Genomic DNA, 21602 nt, shown 5'->3' on the forward strand with positions numbered 1-21602 from the left:
TGATCATTCTTACCCCAAACATCATTGAGTATTATGAGGTAAGAGCATATTGGTTGGCACTAACAAAAATGAGAAATATTCAAATCTGTTGGCAAAATCTTAATGAATACCTACTGCTTGTCAACAGTGCACAAGGTGCTGGGAATACTATTCTGCTTCAAAATAAACAGAGTCCTACAAATAGTCTATGAGATCAGAAAAATGTTAAATAATCACATGCAATTAAAAAATTGAGAGAAGGGCACTGAAGAAAACAAATATAATTGTTTTATGTAGTTTTGAACTCTAGATTTTTTAGTGAAGAAAAATATTTCTTCAAACATCAAGATTTTTGCTTTCTGATTATGCACTAAATACATTGTTCTGGAAATTATCTTTTTACCCATACAAGGGAACCATCCATAACTTCCTGTGATTCTAGGTGGCCCTGTGCAGTAGGGTAACCCAATGTAATTATGATGTATGTCGTTTCTGCTATTGTTGTTTCTATTGTTGTCTTATTTCATTATTTACTACCTTAATTTAGTTTTTTATTGTTAATAAATACAAATGTATTTTCATGGACAATATGATGTTTTAAAATATATACACATTGCTGAATGGGTAAATCAAGCAAATAAGATATGTATTACCTCACATGCTTATCATTTTACTTTTTTAGCAATTTAAATATTATTAACTATAGTCACCATGGTGTGCAATAAATCTCAGATTTTTTTTCCCTTCTATCAATTGATATGTGGATATTGGTACAAAAGATATTTTGTATCTTCTGGTGAACATCTCCCAAACCCCAAACTCGTAAGCCACCTCCGGCTCTATTCTACCTTCCATTTCTATGAGTTTAATCTTTTTAAATCCTACATATAAGTAAGATCATAGTCTCTTTCTGTGCCTGGTTTATTCCACTTAGCATAATGTCCTCCAGGATCACCCATGTTGCTGCAATTGAGAGGATTTTCTTCTTCAAGTTTGAACAGTATTTTTATTTAAGCATAATACATTATTTTTAATTCATCCATTGATAGACACTTATGTTGACTCTATCTTGACTATTGTGAATGATATTACAATGAATATGGGACTACAAATACATCTTTAACATACTGACTGAACTTCCTTTGGATATATACTCAGCCATAGGATTGCTAACCATATGGTAATTTATTTTTAATTTTTTGAGAAAACTACATACTGTTTTTCATTGTGGCTATACTAATTTACATTCCTACCAACAGTAGGAATGTAAATTAGTATAGCCACAATCATCTCATCCTTTTACTCCACATCTTTCTCTAACACTTATTACCTTTTGTCTTTGTGATAATATTATTCCTACAGGTGTGAGGGGATATCTCGGCGTAGTTTTACTTTTTATTTCCTGATATTAGTGATGCGGAGCATTTTCTCATATATCTGTTGTCCATTTGTATGTCTTCTTTTCAGAACTATTGACCTAGGTTTTTTTGTCCATTTTTTAAATTGGACCATTTGTTTACTTGCTATTGAATTGAGTTCCTTATATATTTAGGACATTAACTCCTTATCAGATAAATGATTTGAAATTCTTCCATAGATTGTCTTTTCCTTTTGGTGATTGTATCCTTTGCTGTGTGAAAGTGTTTTAATTTGATTTAATCCCATTCTATTTTTTGCTTTTGTTACCTATACTTTTGGGGTCTTATACAAAAAAATCATTTCCAAGAGCTATGTTAGAGAGCTCCCCTCACCCATTTCTAGTTTTTTTTTTTTTAAATGTAAGTGAAAACTGTTTAATCATTTTAGAGCGATCAAAATACACTATAAGATTGATATTTAGGTGTCTGAAAGCAATCATTTTACCATATGCACTTTAATCTTTTATATTATCCATTTAAAGTTGATGGTTAATCTAAAAACTGCATTTTAATCAAAGTTGTTTTCAAACATTGTCATAATGTCGCTTTGAAGAGTCATATCAATGGTACCAGCCATTGCTTCTCTCCTCTTCGTTCTTGCTCTTTCTCCCTTGCTAAATTATGGTCTTTGAGAAGCCACAGCTTGCATTTATCTTGAGCATCCAATGACTGCTGATGTTCTTTCTGCTCTTCTCCATTGCATTTGTTTTGCATTTTATTTGAAAAAGATTCTAGAGTCAATCCATTTCCAAGGTCTCTCTGAGCAATGAAAATCCAAAAGAGATAATCCCTGATTGTTTTTTTAAATGAGGAATATGTAAAAGTGTATCAAAAACATAGTTCCTGTTGAGATTTTTAATTTTAAATAAATATTTGCCTGCTTTTAAAAATATTTAGAGCTTCTATGCCAGGCATGGTGGTGCACACCTGTAATCCCAGCTGTTTGGGAGGCTGAGGCTGGAGGATCGTGAGTTCAAGGCTAGTCTTGGCAACATAGCAAGACTGTCTCAAAATTAAAAGTATTCAAAAGGTCTAAGAGTGTAAAACCCAAAGGCATTCTACCCATTTCTAGTTTTGAAGGATAATCCTAAAGTACTCTTCCCTGTTTTGCTTTTCTGTGGTGACAACTGCCTAGAGAATACTCAGCCACAGAGTCCTAGAGGAACCCTTGGTTCAGCTAAGCAAGCCATGTTATGCTCAGCCAAGAGGCAAAACAGGTTGCCTTTCAATTTTAAGTGTCTGAAGATGGTTAGTCTTTTAGTCATCTCATCTATAATGCAACGAATTTCCAAGACTGAGCTAATGGTTTTAGTTACCAATGGTGATAAGGTAGTGGTCTAGTTACCAAACTTTCTTATAAATGTTGATATAGAAGAAACAAAAAAGCCATTGCAGCTAATCATCTCATTTAAAAGTTCAAACAACACATATGCATTCACATATATAGGATGAAATAAGCTGATAAGGAATTGACCCTCTTCATAGTTCCCCAAAGATCTTTCACTGTGCTTGGCTGACTTTGCAGCTCCCGTCAAATGCAGCCAGACTCCAGTAAAAAGAAATGACGTGAACACTTTGCCTTCTTGTACCTTTGCTGCGGTTTGCATTTCACCACTCAGCTTATAGAGATGAAATCTATTACTCGGCAGGCACTGCTTGCACAAATGAAAGATAAATTTTTCTTCTAGATGGAACAGATCAGTGAGACTCATAAAATATTAATGATGAAAGCTCTGGGAATTAGATATATCCCTGACCATAGGTTTCTCTTGACAGTGAAGCACAGTCAGTTTAACCCATTTTTTTTTTCTGTAAGATTCACATTGAGAAAGATATGAAGGGAAAAGAATACATGATTTAAGATTCAGATGAGCATAGATTTTTGAGAAAGGTAATCTTTCTGTCTTTCATTTTCTCTCATGTTTTGTGTTCCTTATCTGCCATAAATTTTGCTGAGTGATGTAGTGTGGTCGATTTGATTCTTGAAACCATTCATGTACTCATGGAGGGAATTGCCTGGGATGAATGCAGGAAGTACATATTTCTTAATGTTTAATTTAACATACAATATAGCAAACACTAACATTCATGTGATTAAAGCAATTCATGTACCCCCAAATTAGGAATCTATTGAATGTACATTCATGTATCTATAATGTTAATTAAAGACCTCACTTTTGCTGATTAAGATTCTGTTGTTTGCAAACATTTCAATAACCATTACAAATTTATAATCCTTTAAAATATATATGTATTAATGGCTTGATCAATTACCATTACTCTTAAATTTTTCAACATATATTTTTTAAATTTTATACAGAAGCAGAATTTACACTAAAATCTAAAGATGATAAAATGTATATTTATTTTATTATGGCAACCTGATTAAATTAGACACATATTTATAAAATATATTAATCTCAAAGCATTTAAGATAAATCTGAATAATGCAAATTTATTTAAAATAATTAAATGATTTCATTGAAAATTTATAGGTCTATATAACAGAACTAAAATGTTTTAAAATTATTTGAAATAAATATTTTATTGTTTTTGAGTCATGCAAGCAAGGTGCACGAGTAGAGTTTTCTACCATTTGTCCCCCTTACAAAAAGGCATCAAAACAAAGAATAAACAGCTATAATCTTATTGAAGTGACTGAGAAAGTTCTCTGGAGAATAGCAGAGAAATGACAACATCTCTGTGCAATGCAAAGATGTAAGACAACACCACAGAAAGGAGAGTGAGGGACCCTGCCTCTCACATACTCTCATCTCTACCCAGATCTGCTCAGAGTCAAAATAAACTTCCCTTTACAGAGAACAGGTAGGCTGCAGACAGGCTAAGAAAACTGTTGGCATTATAGTTGCCCACAGGAGACTCCTACAGCCCTCAAAGTTCCCAAACATAGTTTGCAGAGTTGCCTGGAGGTCAGATGGCTTTAATGCCACAGAGTAGGAGCCTATGTTGTATATCCCTTAGTCCTTCTGACTTAAATTTGTATAGTTCAGTAGGATCTTGGAGCTGGGCACATTACTAGATACAACCCAGTCTGGGCCCAGAAGCAACAGAATATTTCTGTTCTTCATACTCTGCTGTCATTTCATCCCATTCACACAAGTGGCTACAAGCCCAGAACCACAGCTTCTCAGAGTCCAGCAGAAAAATCTAAGATTATAACTTCCAAATTCAGATGGCACCCTATGCCCCAGGTAATAGATGAACCTGCAAAGAGATACATAGATAATACATAGATTGCCTGTATATAACAGCCAAAATATCAACTCTGTCCCCCTGGATAGCCCTCTGCACAATCTGTGAATACCCCAATTGTGGCCATGTCAACACCATGTCTCCCATATAACCATTGAATCACCTGAAGCTGGCCCAGTATGAAGGCAGGCAGTAATCTTTCTCCCCAAAAAGCCATACTGCACCATTACAGCTGTAAACACGTGCAGCCTAGGCAACTGACATAAACATGGAAATGAATTACATCTGAAGAAACTGCAAAAAGACAACACTACGGAGACCACCCCATGAAAGCTAACATACCAGTCCCAGCCAACATTTTAGCAAACATGTTCAAGAAAAGGGATCTTCCTATGGAAAAAAAAATACTTTATAAAATTGAAAAGGTAACCATTGTACTATATAGATAGCCATGTAGGGACACGTGATCACACATATACAATATGACACTACTAAAGGAACACCAATTCTCCAGTAGCAGAACCCAAAGAAAGTTATGAAATGCCTGAGAAGTAATTCTCAATAACTATCTTGAGAAAGGTCTCCAAATTATAAGAGAATACAATTACAAACAAACAATTCAATGAAATCAGGAAAAAAAAATTCATAATTTGAATGAGAGCTTCCATGAAGAGGTAGATGTCATAAAATAATTAAACAGAAACTTTACAGCTGAAGAATTCAATGAAATAAAATATATAATTGAAAACCACAATGATTAAAACATAATAAAATAATTTTTGAACTTTATAAAAGTTCTTTTTAATTAACTCAGACAGATGAAAGAAAATAACTAATAATGAAGAAAGCTTAAATGACCTATGGGACACCATTAAGTGAATGAATATTTGCATGATTGGAGATCCATAAGAAGAGATGGTTGAAGACACAGAAAGTATTTTTAACAAAATGGTAGACAATTAGTTCAAAAATCTGGTAATCCACATCCATAATCCTTAAAGAACCTCAACTAACCTCAACCCAAAGAGATATTTTCCAAGGTGCATTCATAATCAAATTATCAAAAGTCAAAGACAGAGCAAGAATTCTCTTGTCACAAGAAATCCTCATTAGGGTAACAGCAGATTTCTCCACAGAAATATTTCAGGCAAGATGAGAATGGACTCATATGTACAAAGTGCTGAAGGAAAGAAAAAAATTTGCCAAGTAAGAACATTATAATCACAAAAGTATTCCTCAGAAATAAATAAAAAATGAGATCTTTCTCAGATAATAAAGAATTGTGAAAATTTATCACCACATGACAACTGATGCCACAAAAATACAAATGGTCATTAGAGACTACTATGAACAATTATTTGTCAACAAATTAGAAAACCAAGAAAAAATGGATAAAGTCTTGGACACATGTAACCTACCAAGATTTAACCATGAAGAAATAGAAAATGTAAGTAGACCAATAATGTGAGACAAAATTGAATCAGTAATTAAAATCATATATATATATATATATATATATATATATATATAATACTAACACACATATATATATATCACATACACACACACACACATATATATATATATACACTCACACACATACACACACAAAAGAAGAATAAAACTAGACACCACTTTATCACATACAAAATTAAAATTAAACTAAATTTTAAAATAAACTGAAAATGTGTTTAAAAATAACTTACATGAAACTAATAGAAGAAAACATAAGAGAAATGCTTCAGATCTTTGTTCTCTGCAAAGATATTTATGGAGTTATGATCCAGAAGCACAGATAGCTAGCAGAAGAATTGTCAAACAGAATTGCATCAAACTAAAACTTTTCTGCATAGCCAATTAAAAAGCAGAGTAAAGAGACAACCTACATGATGGGAAAAATTACTTTAAAAACTACTTATTTGGCAAGGTCTTAATTTTCAGAATATATAAGAAATTCAATAAACTCAAAAACAAAGAAAAAAATAATAAAATTAAAAGTGGGCAAATGATTTGAATAGACATTTTTCAAAAGAAGACACACAATACACCAGCAAAGTAAAAAATGCTAAACATCACTAATCATTAGGGTATTTTGGTTTAGATATGAGATGTCTCCCAAAAGCTCATGTATTCGACAATGCAAGAAAGTTTAGAAATGAAACGATTGGGTTATAAGAGCATTAACCCAATAAGTACAGAAATCCACTGATATGGATTAAATGGGAAAGAACTATAGGCAGATAGGGTGTGGCTAGAGGAGGTAGGTCAAGAGGGCAGGCCTTTGGGGTTTATATTTTGTCTGTGCTTAGTGGAGTACTCTCTGCTTCCTTGTTGCCATGTCCCAACCTGCTTTTCTCTGCCATACCCCTTTGCCATATTTTGTATCATCTTTAACCCAGTGCAATAAAAAAAGGCATCTATAAATTGATACTTCTGAAATTTTGAACCAACCAAAATAAACTTTTCCTCTTCTATGTGGTTCTTCTCAAGTATTTTGGTCACAGCAATGAAAAATCTGATTAAAACATGAGGGAAATGAAAATCAAAAGTATAGTGAGATGTAATTTCACCCAATTAGAATGACTAGTATAAAAAAAAAGACAAAATTCTGTTGAGACTACAGTGACAGGGAAATACACTGTTGGTGTGAATACAACTTACTACAGCCATTAGGGAAAACACAATGAAGGTGCCAGAAGAAAAGAAAGGAAGGGAGCTAGGGAGAAATGCTGTGTCCTGCATGGCTGTTAATTCAGGTTCCCAGACCAGGCATTGAGGGGATAGAGAAAAGACAAACAGATACACAAATAGAGAAAAAGTCGAGGCCTGGTGGATCCCTAAACCTTGATAGGGAAATAGTTACCACAAGCCAGCTTGGCAGGTTTATTATATAGGTTTAAACATCAAAAGGATTTATTATGAGAAAGTTTCTTCAAGATAAACAAAACCCAAGTTGAGGGTATAAACAGCCCAATTACGACTATCAGCTTGTACTCATAATTCTCTACCCCTGGGTATCTGGGGTTTGAACCCAAGGGAAAGAACTGATAAGTCCATGGCTGGCACAGAATTTCTCTTTGAACAGGGCATCACCACAGCTGCTGGGCAGTCTCAAATTGATACTTTCACACTGAGAGTTCCCTAGAGGGGTATTGCCTCTGTCTCTGGACAGTTCAAGAACCATAATTTATTTGCTGCTCCTGACACAGGTGGGAAAAGAAAAGAGAAAAGAAAAAACAGAACTACAATATTATTTGGCAAACCCATTACTGGGTGTTTATTCAAAGGAAAGGAAATCAGAATGTTGAAGAGATATCTGCATTTCCATGTTCTCTGCAGCATATTTACAATAGCCAAGATATGGGATCAACCTAGATTTCTTTTGTTGCATTAATTCTTAAAGAAAATATGCTGTATATACACAGTAGAATACTATTCAGCCATAAAAATTATTGTACTTCACTCAATTGCAGTAACTCTGTAGAACTATACAACACCGTGAGTAAAAGAAGCCAGGCACAGAAATTTAGTATGTTTGCACTTATATATGGAAGTTCAAAAAGTTAATGTCCTAAATGTTGTAATTAAAATAATTTTTATCAGAGATTGGGAAGGGGTGGTAATGGAGAGAGAATGGCTAAAGGTACAGGATACATTTAAGTAGAAAGAATAATTTTAAACATCTTCAAATACAACACATTTTAATATTTTATTTAACCTGTCTAATGTTCTGTAGTCCAGTAGGGTAAATACACTTGGGAACACTTAACTGTATATTTCAAAAAGAGTGGAGAGAATTTGGAATGTTTTCAACATATAAAAAATGATAACTGTTTGAGTCCATGGATATATTGACTATCCTTATTAAATCTTTATACATTGTATACATGATTTGACACATCACACTGAAATCCATAAATACATATGGTTATTTGTCAAAACAAATTTTTAATCAAACTATTTTTAATGATGATAAAGAATAGAAGTATTTTACTACTTTTTAAAATAATAAAACTTCATAAAGGAGACCATTACCCCCAAAATGAACCAAAACAATTAAATCATATCCATTTTAATTGTAGATCACATAGCAAAGTCCATCTAAATTGCTAAATATTACATTTAGAAAAAGTAAATATTCTTTTTTGATTCATATTCTATTTCTCTACCTAATGAAGCATTCTTATAACAATAATTTTATTTTATATTAAAATACTTATAAAAAGAAAATATATGATTTAATCTGAGAAAATTATCCTTTGCTTAATTACCTTTTACTTAATTGAACACCTTGTTTCATAAAAATTTTTTCTATAGTACACTCCCATGATATTTTCCCTCAGTATGTATAAAAAATTATCAGCAAAATGCAATCCATATATACTATTCCAGAGTTCCTGATTTTCTATACCTACAGTGTTAAAAATTTTTTATATCAAAACGTTTTTTATCTTGCTAAAGAATACAAGTATTTTTATTTCTATCAAGTTTTCATTTGGTGATATCAGCAGATTTCATTTTATTTAATCAGCCTTTTAGAAAATTTTTCAACTATCATTGTAAAACTGAGAGTTCTTAAAATGTATCATGAAATATGTATTTTACTAGTAAGTGGAATCAGAAAACATGTCCTTTAGTAGACTTCACCTGGTCTGAGAGGATACTTTAATATTCTCAGAACCAATTCTGTTTTCTAGCTTGATCACCTGTTAACCATCTTTAGTGCCTCCCGTTATCTTGTGTTTTAGCCAAAGATCGAAAACACAAACTTCATAAGACAAATACCTGGCTGTGGCCACATACCAATGCTTGCCTGGAATTCAATCTAAAGCTGCTATAGCCTTCTTCAGACCACATTTCTTTGGATTTATAGTTTGCCCCTCTAAATTCTGCCTCTTTTCTGCCCCACACCAATGATTGGCTCTGGTTGAATGTCCTGTTCCCTTTGTTGTGAGATGTAACAAGTTAGCTGTAATACCAGAAAAATAAGCTTATTTAAAATGAGAATGCCAAAATTATACTAATATTTTGAAATGTCAATCTCTAATTGCAACTATTCTTGCTTTCTCTGAAGAAGCTATCAAAGAAAAGAATCTAGGAAAATATGTAAATTATTAAGAGTGCATTGACCATAGAGGCTGACCACAACACATCAGTGTAGAGATGAGAAATGCTGATAGAGATGTCAGGATATCTGGAGAAATCTATGCCTCAACAGTGAATGAATTTTCACAACTGAATCTTATCTAAAGGAATAAAAGCTTACATAGCATCAAACTCCAGACAACAACATTATTGGTCCTTCTCAGAGGCACCTAAATAGCCCAGAGTAGCACTAAATTTTTAAAATATAACTAGTTCTTTTAAGTATACAGGGAAAAGTAATGCAAAATAATAACATATTCATTCCTTAAGCTACCTTTGCTTAAGGAAAATGTGCATGACTTTAAAGGTATGTTATCTTTGGAGAATTTTCTTTACATATCCACTATATTATAGTTGCACAATTTTCTTCTGAATACCCTTGTTAACATACTCTGGCAGACATTCGATATCAAACTGTGTTCCAGGCAATGAATTTATAATATTGTAGCAGGAACAATCTCTTGAATGTTGTAAGCCTTTATATATGATGGAAAAATCAATAACATGGATAAATGTGTAGCAAACTAGCCTATGTACTTTTTAGGTGAAGTATAGTTCAGTAATATGGACTGAAGTTGTTTTTTAGGGCAAATAATCCTGTGCTTATGTGGAATATTATAAAATATATTTAATTCATTCACTATAATAGACAAAATAATGGTAATACTAATTTATAGTATGTATACTAATGTATAATAGATTAATATTAATATATTAAATATATTTATATTATTATATAATACATAATCCAAATATTTGACTACTTTTAGTACATAATTTAACTTGATACAAAGAAATGTTCTGTAATATACAAATGAACTGTTGAATTGTTTATTCTCTATTCTTTCCATTTAGAAAAATATAATAAATGTGTGCATATAATACAATTACACAGGAAATAGCAATTTATATAAAATATTGTTCATTTTTCATTTATAAATAATGAAACAATATGATGCTTTTGTAATATTGTTCTTCCTATTTTTCTAGATAATCAACAGTTTCTGTACAGGACAGATTATGACAGCTTCTTTCTTAAGGTAAGATTTTGTGTCACAGTGGTATCCTTCTGAGAAGCCACAAGTTTTATGCACTATCAAAAATATTCCATAAATAAAATTGTCTTCGAGTAGCTCCATCAAAGCCTAAATTGAGAGTATTTTCTCATTAGTTTTAACATTTGTGATTGTTTTTGTTGAACAGTACTATTTTTACAATAAGTTCTAGAGGATGTTTCTTGGATATTTCCAAATACAAAGCATATAACTTGTTATTTTTATTAAATATAAATAAGATCATAGGACAAAAATGAAATATTCTGATTTAACTAACACAATTAAGGTATCTCCCAGAGGGTGTCTGCAATTTATGCATGTTGAAATATACACACGTTAATATCTTTAATATTTTTTTCTAAAATACAAGCACATTAGACTGATTTAATTCTCATGAGTACCCCAGACTCTGGGGTTAATGCTATATGTATATTTTGCTCTGTCTTCTTTATTATTCCAAGAGTTAGAAATTATTCTTATTGTATAATAAGTTAGTTATATTATTTTGACTCATATATTTACCAGTTTTTTCCCCATTTTTCTTTTTATCAGAACTTCCACCTGATATATCTCATAGAAGTATGTTCTTTAGAATTGTCTTTAGTGAGCATTTTTTAGTTTTTCAGTGAGAATATTTGTACTTCTCTTACTCTTGAAAAAAAGAAATTTCATGGACCATAAGTCTAATTCATAATTTTTCTTGTACCATTAAAGATTTTATTCCTTTTCTTTTCTGGCTTCCTATAAAAAGTCTATTTAATAGCTGCTTTGTTTTTTAATTTGCTTTTTATAGATATACATGACAGTAGAGTGTATTTTGATATATTATACATACATGGAGTATAACTTATTCTAATTAGGACCCCATTTTTGTGGTTGTACATAAGGTGAAATTTCACTGGTTCTATATTCATATGTGAACATAGGAAAATTATGTATGATTCATTCTATTGTCTCTCCTATTCCCATGCCCTCTCCCATCCCTTTCCAGCCCTTTCTGTAATCCAATAAAATTCTATTCATGCCCACCCTTTAATGTGTGTTAGCACTCATGTATCAAAGAGAATATTTAGACTTTGGTTTTGGGGGGTTGGCTTATTTTCCTTAGCATGATAATCTCTAGTTTCATCCATTTACCAGTAAATGCATAATTTCATTTTTCTTTATGGCTGAAAAATATAACATTGTTTATATATATCACATTGTCTTTATCCATTCATCTGTGGAAGAGCACCTAGGTTATAGTTCCATTGCTTAGCTCTCATGAATTGAGTTGCTAGAAACATTGATGTGGCTACAGAACTGTAGTTTGCTGACTTTAAATCTTTTGGGTATATACCGAGTAGTATATACTCCTCAAATGGAGCTGAGTAGAATGGTGGTTCTCTTCCAAGTTTTCTGAGGAATCTCCATACTGCTTTCCATTGTGGTTGCACCAATTTTCAGTCCAACCAGCAATGTATGAGGGTACCATTTCCCCCACGTGTTTGCCAAAATTTACTGTTGCTTATATTTTTGATAATTGCCATTCTGATTGGAGTGAGATGAAATCTCAGTGAAGTTTTAGTTTGTATTTCTCTAATTGCTAAAAATGTTGAATATCTTTTTTTTTTAATTTTTATTTTTTATGTTGAATATCTTTTTAAATATTTGTTGACCAGTTATATTTCTTCTTCTGTGGAGTGCCTGATCAGTTTCTTCACCCATTTATTGGTTATTTGTTTTTTTTTTTTTTCTTTGTTTGTTTTGGTGTTAAGTTTTTTGAATGCTTTGTATATCCTGGAGATTAATGTTCTATCTGAAGTGCAGGTGACAAAGATTGTCTCCTATTCTCTAGGCTCTCTCTTCACATTCTTGATTGTTTTCTTTGCTGTGAAGACACTTTTTAATTTGATTTCAAGCCATTTGTTGATTCTTGATTTTACTTCTTGGGCTTTTGGCGTCTTATTGAGGAAGTTAATTCCTAAGCTGACATGATGGAGAATTGGGCCTACAATTTCTTCTATTAGGTGTAGGCTCTCTGTTCTAATGCCCAGTTCTTGATCCAGTTTGAGTTGAATTTTGTTCAGGCTGAGAGACAGGGGTTTAATTTCATTTTGCTACATATAGATTTTCAGTTTTCCCAGCAACAAAAAGTATGGTTTTGGGGATTGGCTTATTTCACTTAGCATTATAGTCTCCAGTTCCATCTTCTCTCCAAAGTATGTTTATGGCTCCTTTGTCTAGTATGAGATAACTGTACATATATGATTTTGTCTCTGTCTTCTATTATGTACCATTCATCTTCATGTCTGTTTTAGTACCATACCATGCAGCTTTTGTTACTAACTCCCTATAGTATGATTTAAGTGTTATGATGCCTCCTGTTTCACTTTTCTCACTAAGGATTGATTTGATTATTCTAGGACTCATATTTTTCAAAATGAATTTCATGACTGCTTTTTCCATTTCTATGAAGAACATCACTGGAATTTTAATGAGAATTTCATTCAATCTGTATAGCACTTTTGCTGGTATTGCCATTTTGACAATATTAATTCTGCCTACCTACAAACATGGGAGATCTTTCCACCCTCTAATGTCTTCTTCAATTTTGTTTTGAGTGTTCTGTAGATTTCATTGCAGAGGTCTTTCTTTTGTTAGATTGATTCAAAATGTTGTTTTTTTTTAAGGCTATAGTGAATGCAGTGGTTTTCCTAATTTCTCTTTCAGCTGATTCATCACTGGTATATAGACATGTAATTGATTTATGGGTGTTAATTTTATATCCTGCTACTTTGCTGAATTTATTTATGAATTCTAGAAGCTTTCTGGTAGAGTTTTTTAGTCTCCTAAGTATAGAATCATTTCATTGGCATTATTCCTATTATCCCTAGTTTTTCTAGTGTTTCAAAGATGAATGCATGCTGCCTTTTGTCAAATTGTTTTTCTGTATCTATTTAATCACGTGATCCCTGACTTTAATTCTAGGGATGTGTTGAGGCACATGTATTGATTTCCCTATGTTCAGCCAACCTTGCATCCCTGGAATGAACGCCAATTGCTCTTGGTGCACTATTTTTTAACATGCTTTTTGTATGCAATTTGCATCTATTTCTAGCAGGGGTATTGGTCTGAAGTTTTCGTTCTTTGATGTGTCTTTGTCTGGTTTTGGTATCAGGATGAGTCTAGCTTCATAAAATGAGTTTAAAGTTTGAAAGTTTTTTTTTTTTTTTGTAGTGGAAATTTAATCCAGGGGAACTTAACCACTCCACCACACACCCCCAGCCCCTTTATTTTTTATTTTGATATAGGGTTTTACTAAATTGCTTAGGGCCTCGCTAAATTGCTGAGGCTGGCTTTCAACTTGCAATCCTCCTTCTTAAGCCTCCTGAACTGCTGGGATTTTTAATATTTGATTGCTTTTAATACTTACAAAACTTCTCTTGATCTGTGATTTTTAGATTCCATATGAAACAGAAATAATATGCCATTTGTGTTTCTTTGCCTGGCTTATTTCATTTGAAATTTTGATCTATAGATTCATCCATAATACTGATAATAACAAAATTCTATCCTTTTTTATGGTCTTTGGTGTTCTAAAACTACTTATGAAATGTCTCTGTTTTTATGTATCTTATTTTGGAGTATCCTGCATCAGAGTATAGATGTTTTTCTTGATACTTTTAATCTTTATTTTTTTGTGTGAATGTGTTAAAAATTTGCATTTGAGTTTTTCAAAAATTCAGTAGTCTTTTCTTGTTCTTATGTTCAATGCAAGCTTATTTTAAATGTGCTTTTGATTTCAATCTCTATTACTGCTTGGAATCAATCAATTTTATCCCTTATGTGTGGTTTTTTTGCTATTGTTGTTGGTTGGTTGGTTTAGTTATGATTTCACATATGTGGATTTGAAGTTCTACTCTTTAAGTTATCCCTTTTACCAGTCACCCAGAGGACTATCAATATCAACCCAATATTTAAATTAAATGCTTTGCTCTATGTTTTTGATCAAATAACATGAATTTTATCAGATCTCATATCTGTAATAAGAGCTTTATTTTCTGTAATAAGATTTATTTTCACAAATTCTTAATTTCGCTTTGCTTTTGTTTTCTTCTTATACCACTAGGGAAAAATGTGTATATTTTCTTTAGATCTTTCTCTACATAAGGTTTATTCTTATTTTAAGCAAGCTAGGTGAAGACTGTCTTCTATAGTACTTCCCACTATGAGAGGAACATAAGTTTATCTAGCACTCTGTTCCTCATGAAATATTCAAAATGGAAGCTCAAGTGTTCCATAACTTTGTGGAAATTCTCATGCTGAATGCTGAATTTGATGTTTACTTGCTTATTATGTCTCCTGCTTTACTTTGGTCTTAGGTGATGCAGATTTCTTTCTTTTTTTTTTCATGCTTTATCAATAAGTCTTATAAGGTACATACATGCATATGTATAACTAATTTTATTTAATTTTTTTTTCCATCTGGAAAATATCTACATAGTTTTGGCTACACAGATCCAACACACTAGCTTGAAGTAGAAAACCAAGGATTTTTGGCTTATAAAGATGATAACGCTTGATGTTTTAACATTTTGCAGATAGTATAAATAATGATATATATTTCTTCGTTTTACTTTTTTGACTCAACTTCAATAAGTAAACTGCTAAAACATAATTTCATACTAATTTACTATTTTACAAGTCTCCAATCTTTTTCTTCCATAATTCTGGTTTGCTTCTATGACTTCTTTCTGTTCCCCAAAGCTTTATCACATTAATTGTACCTAACTATTAATATTTGTAAGAAAATGGGGATGATCTTTGATTGAGTCGGCCTTTGAAGAAAGTACAAAGGCATAATCTCTGTCTCTCTTTCAGTCTTTTATGTTCTTCAAAGATACCATATTAATTTTGTTGCCTTTGAGGTTCTTATAATTACCATTAATACATACTGTTTAACTAAATGGAGAATTATAAACCACCCATTCAAGTTTGTCAAAGAACTTTTCCATAAGGTTGTTGAAAAGGAGAGCTAGAATTGGATAGAACAATGCACAAGCCTGTTCTTCTCTTTATCAATGTGAAAGAGGTATACATAAAGCAGCTGTTGTGGGCATCTCCTGGCATAAACATTTCAAATATTTCTATTGAGTAAATTTGGATGTTGGCACTTTTACACTGGTTTAAATCAGCATGATTCATTTTTAGAAAATAGTTCATTTACTATTTACTATGTTCATTTACTATGTTCTTTACTAGAAAAACCTTTTTTTAAACTTTAAAATGCTTCACATGCTATTTTCTTTTTAAAAATTTTCAAAGAAAAAAATGTAAAAATATCATGACAAAATATTGAATTTGTAAAATTTGAAAATGTGAGTATTGAACCCATTTTCATAATCTATTTTTAAATGTTATTTTTACCAGCAATGACCAGTAACAATTAGAATTCATAATAATCTATATCTTCCCAAATATTTGTAGTGTGTGGGATTCATTTTTTCTTTTGCTGTAATGATGGGTAAGATTCTATACTTACATTTCCTTCTTCCTCCATTTCCACTACTCCAGCTAGCCAGTTTAGCCAAAGTTTTACTAGTAACATACTAATTAGAAGCAACTAGTTTGTCTAAATAAAGTTGAATTACTCAGTTTCATATGAAGTACTTTGGTAACTTGCTATGCAATGAAGCTCGGGATATCAGCCATGAAAAATTCTAACTCTTAGGTAAGGCTTTCATTACAGCAGATATGTTATCCCATATTGCCTGTCATTCCTGATATGTATGAACTCATCAGGAATTGAGCAGTCATCCTCTCATCTTTCATTTCAGTTCTTTACATAAATTAGTGTAGTAAGTCATTTTCAGCTCAAAATATCCTACTTTTGATCTGGGTATGATAACATTTATGAGAAAGTTAATCTTTCCAAGTACATCATTACCACAACCACAGTGGGATTCATCAATCTTCAACCTCATAGTAAATTTGGAAAACCTTTGAAACGACACTCTCTATCTTAAAGTCCTTTGTTTTTATGTTCTATAGAAATTATGCTTTAGTGTAAAATTGGCAATATTTGCTTATAGATTAAATAAATAAAAGGTAATCAGTGTTTCTTCCTGTGTACTAGAAATTAAATAAGCCTCATTTTTACTTATAAAATAATAAGTCTGAAAATGACTCAACATTGCTTAAGAAATGAAAAGTATGTTCATGGTCTATGGATTTAAAGGCTATGGACTTCAGAGTATGCTAGAAAAGTTATGTCATAAAGAACAAAGCAAAACATGGTGATTTTTCTTTAGGAACAATTTCTATTATTCTCAGAATGGAGATATGCTGCAAAAAGAAAAAAGTGTAGCATTTTTCAACTTTTGTTCCCTCGGGGTCCTTTACATTCTTAAAAAAATATAAGGACTCCAAAAAGTTTTGCTTATGTAGATTTTATGATTAATACTTACTCTATTAGAAACTGAAATAGAAATTGTTAAGTACTTGTCATTTCCTTTAACAACAACAAAAACTCTTTATTTGAAACATAAATAGTATATATTTTTTGAAATAATAAAATTTAATAAGAAAGGTAGCATTGGTATGCATTTTTGCTAATATTGATTGCAAATGTTTCATATCTAATTCTATATTCACTCTTCAAATATCAAACATAATGTATTCTTTCGAAAACTCTACTATGCACTCTTTTCAAAATGAGAATTAAAAAACAAATAATGTCTTAATATCATTCTGAAAATATTTTTGAATTGCACTTGTGCAGAAAACTTTTTAGAGATCTCCAGGAGACCCCAAAGTTCAGTTTGGTAACTGCTGACTCAATGGCCATTTTTCTTCTTGAGTCTACAGATGGAATAGATCATTCTGAACTGGCTTGACTGAGCCGTTTGATCAGCTGTTGGGTTGTCTAGAGGATGGCTGCTCTTGGCTGGCCTCTGTTAAGATGATTAGTGCCTCTCTATATATAATCTCTGTACTTCTAGTAGCCTAACATGGATCCATTCCCATCACAGAAAGGGCAGTTTCCAGGAGGGACAATTAAAACTCAAAAGGACTGTTGAGTTTAAATCTTACAATTGCACAAAATTGAATCTATCCAGTTCTTTTAACCAAAACATATTATAAAGTCAAACCAAATTTATATGTGGGAAACAGACTACCCCCACATTTTTTTTTTTTGGTACTGAGGATGGAACCTAGGGGCATTTGGACACTAGTCATATCTCCAGGCCTTATTTAATATTTTATTTAAAAATATGGGACAAGGTCTCTCTGAGTTGCTTAGGGCTTTGCTAAATTGCTGAGGCTAACTTTGAACTTACAATCCTCCTGCCTCAATCTGGAGTCACTGGGATTACAAGCATGGGCCACCATGCCAGGTACCAGACTCTACCTCTTGATGTAATAAGTTATGAAGTCATATAAAAATTGTGTGCACATAGAAGCATGAACAATATAGAACATTTCACTTGTCAACCTATCATATCATCTTAGATTTCCAACAAAAACACAAGATATTATTTTTCTTTCCCTTGTTTTTAATTGATTTAACTCTGTTGTATATGTGATAGAAATCTGCAAGTGTCTATTTAGAAGTAATGGAGCCATTATTTAAATTCTATATATAATCTCTATATTATAGAGACTATATATTATAAATGTTCATTTATAGTCGGAGCTTCAGCTATAAGCAGACCCTTAGAGAAAGCCTTATGTTAAATACACGTATGAGACCTTGAAACTGATGACAACTTTGCTCATTTCTTAATTTGTAAAAAGAAATGTGAATACTACATAAGTTAAAAATACATATATGTGCATAATTGGAAAATCATTCACTATCCTCAGATAATACTAAGCATTACCAAGGTCATGCCATCCAAAATTCGCTTTCACAGAGAGTAGATGTATATAGCAAACTTTGAACATATATTTCCATTATAAGCAGATAAATACAGGTATTGGAATGCTGTTCTCAGATTATCAAAATAAACATTTGGAAGTTTGATAAGTAAGGATGGAATGACTTTGAGCTAAGAGACTATATATGAGACCCATTGGTTTTTGTTTTGTTTTGTTTTTCTATTTTCTTTTATGATAGAAAGTGTTTAAAGGATCTATACTGCATCTTTTACAATCTCAAATAAAATTATGCCATTAAAAATAGAAATACCAAAAATTTTATAGCTTGGGCTCTCTTTTCTCTGGATCAGATGTTGCATGTGGAGTCATACAGATTATGTAAAAAAAAAAACTGACTGGTATAGTATTCAAATTTCAAGAAATTTGAAGAGGGAATATTGCAGCAAACAAGAATCTTTCATATAAATGGAATTAACTTATTATTTACTTCCAGCCAATTATAACAATGTGAGTGTGAAAGACTGTTATTTCTAAATTTCCAATTTTAAAGCTAAAAATGAGATCCAGATATTTTTCTAATATTCTTCTTTTTTCACAGAGTTTTTCACAAGACAATTTCATTAGAATCTAAATTCCTTTCCAGGTCTCCAAATGGATATGTTTATAAAACCTATGTTATATGAACATAAAATTCCATTTTTGAGATCATTTTTCAATTGTGGTACTGCTGTGTTATTGATGTTAATATGCTTAAACAGATTCATAAACTTTTCTTTATTCCCCCTCCATCTACAAATCTGTGCTTTCTTTTGTGGTTGTGCATTAAGATATAGAAACAGCTTAAGCAAACTGATTCAAATAAATATCATTAATTAAAGTTTAGCAAAATGAGAATGGGACAGTGATAGAAACAGGAATTTTTATAAACTTTCAAGCAAGTTATTTTGTGAACCACTTCACTTTGTATGTGACCCTCTGAATGCAGTAGATGTAAGTATGCCATTTCCTCTAGGTATTATTCCTATAAGTGAGCACTTATTTACATTGAATGAAATGGTGATACTTTTGCAGTGCATACATGATATTGAAAGTCAAATTGATTATATTTAGTACTCAACAGGAAAAACACAATCACTTATAAGGTGAGAAGAAACATTGACTATGATGAATTCAATTTGAGATAGAATATTACTCTTAATTAAGGAAGAAAGGCAGTACTGCCAGGTTTCATTGTACATGTGTGAGGCTTTTGTTGGTGACCTAAATTTAATGGCTGCATGAAACACTATGACCTCATGCTCTAAGGGCAACTTTACATCTTTTCAAATGGACTTGAAAGTCATGAAACTTTCAATTTTCAGTTTGATTTTAGGTCATTTTAGAAAATAATTTACTAAACAATAAGTTATGTTTGAGCCACTGAGTGAATGATAAACATTTTCCTCTATATTATAATATAACTGATTCTACTAGGAGACATTACATAAATATTATTGCATCAAATCAATTTGAATTCTTGTCTGTCTTAACTCATTTATTTTAATTTTTTCCTTAATGATGCTTGGTATTGATCCCAGGGACCTGTACAAGGCAGGAAAGTGCTCTGTCACTGAGCTGTACCTCCAGTACATAACCTGCTTTTAAAAATGCCAACCAATTCTTTGCACCTAACAGATTTCTTAATAAGTGCTGGATTCAAGTGAACTTCTTCACTGTTTTTCATTATTGGTCCTTGATACTGTGAAGGTTTTTCATTTAATGTGCTTTATAATATGTAGTAAAATCTGTAAAGAAATTCATATTCATTAGTGTGAAGATATATCAAAATAAAAAATGTAGTCACTCTCACTAATATGAAGACAGTATGGATAGTAAAGATCATTTACTCTGGCATACACTCTCACATTTTTATTCCATAATCAAACTTATTTCAACTTCAGAATCATTCTACAGTCATAAGCACTACACAAATTTCTCACAATGTTTCATTGCACTGGTTCACATGAGAATTTAAGATGTATCGACCTAAATAAAAATTGTATTTATGTTGTTATTTAGCATGTGTATGAACTCGGGAAAATTAGTTAAATCTCTGATCCTTCTTTGTCTTTTCTGTGAAATGGCACATGACTTATTTTCCTTCCTTTACAAGTTGACATGTGACACAATATTCCAACATAGGAAAAAATTGAGTTGATGGGTTTTTTACTTTATTTTCAATGTGTTCGTCTTAAAAGGAACAACAAACATTTGCCCGAGTCCATTGTTCTTTGTAATTAAGAAGTCTGGTGATTATGGTTAAATGGCTGTTTTTCTATACTGTCTATCCAAATAGAGTTATATGCAATTAAAATTAAACTCTAGACACTCTCTGTTCTATAATCACTATACTGTCACAGTTCTTTTTAATGTTAATGAAAGCTAGACACATTCATCAATAAATAAATAGAAAATGTGGGGCAAGAGTCTAATTGCAATACATTTAGCCTACAAAGTTCCTGATTAGGTGTAAATAAGGTATCATCATTACTATCACAGACAAACGTATTAAATTAGACAAGCCATTCCCTCCTGGCCAAAGAAAATTAATTTAAAGAAAATGATAATTTAATTTATATTTTTTAAGAATTATTTAAGAAAGTTTTACCAACTCCTTTTCCTTTGGGATCCAGAATCCTGAAACTTTTGAAGGGAGAGAATTGTAATTGGCACACATTGAAGCCTAAGTATGTATTTTTACACTATTAGAAAATTTTACTCTGCTGGCTTTTACAAAGACATACCTGTTCAAGTATTTTAAAAACAGTTTGTGTTTCTTGTGATGGGCTATTTACAAAACATTCTAAAATCAGCAGTATATCTCCAACATTTCCATTAAAGCTGTTCTTATCAGTGAAATCATATCCAGTCCTACAGTAGAACTGGCTAT

The 21602-nt window shown here is 31.8% G+C and overlaps 1 protein-coding gene across 3 annotated transcripts in view; it reads left to right on the top strand.

The window, feature by feature from the left end:
• The window catches only part of Mgat4c (MGAT4 family member C), a 783513-nt gene that overhangs the window by 706333 nt on the left and 55578 nt on the right, over positions 1–21602 (top strand). For all 3 annotated transcript variants that reach the window (XM_048804350.1, XM_048804344.1, XM_048804353.1), the window contains one exon: positions 10746–10795. The gene's annotated coding sequence lies outside the window, so the exon portion shown is untranslated. The remainder of the gene's footprint in view (positions 1–10745; positions 10796–21602) is intronic.

The sequence above is a fragment of the Marmota marmota genome, unplaced genomic scaffold (assembly GCF_001458135.2).
Source record: "Marmota marmota marmota unplaced genomic scaffold, marMar, whole genome shotgun sequence".
NCBI lineage: Eukaryota > Metazoa > Chordata > Mammalia > Rodentia > Sciuridae > Marmota > Marmota marmota.